The following is a 531-nucleotide window of genomic DNA, read 5'->3' as shown; positions in this document are numbered from 1 at the left end:
ATGATATTTTTTAAAAAAAATATTACTATTTTTATAAAAAATCATTACTGTTTCATATTCATATTCATTTTCTAAAAAACAATTATAAAAAATTGTAGACTACAATTGTTATTAAACAACAATTATTACTGTTTTTATAAAAAATATTACTGTTTCATATTCATATTCATTTATTAAAAAATAATAATAATAAATATACTAATGGCGCACCGGCCTGGTGGTGCGCCATTGCTATCTAAAAAAAGATTTCTAATGGCGCACCGGCGGTGGGTGCGCCATTGCTATCTAAAAAAAGATTTCTAATGGCGCACCGACAGGTGGTGCGCCATTAGTAAGCTTCCCCCTATAGCTAAGTCCTCCCTCTCCCTCGCCAGAGATCCCCTTTCGTCCCTCTCTCCCTCGCCAGACCCACGACGCCGCCGCCCCGACCCCCGCCGGACTCCATCCCCGCTGCCCACGCGCCCCCGCGCCCCCACCCCCGCGGCCCCCACCCCCGTCGCCCCCACCGCCCCCGCTCCCCCACCCCCGCCG

The sequence above is a fragment of the Triticum aestivum genome, chromosome 5A (assembly GCF_018294505.1).
Source record: "Triticum aestivum cultivar Chinese Spring chromosome 5A, IWGSC CS RefSeq v2.1, whole genome shotgun sequence".
NCBI classification, from domain to species: Eukaryota; Viridiplantae; Streptophyta; class Magnoliopsida; order Poales; family Poaceae; genus Triticum; species Triticum aestivum.
The sequence above is the reverse complement of the archived record's forward strand: the minus strand, read 5'-3'. Positions refer to the sequence as shown.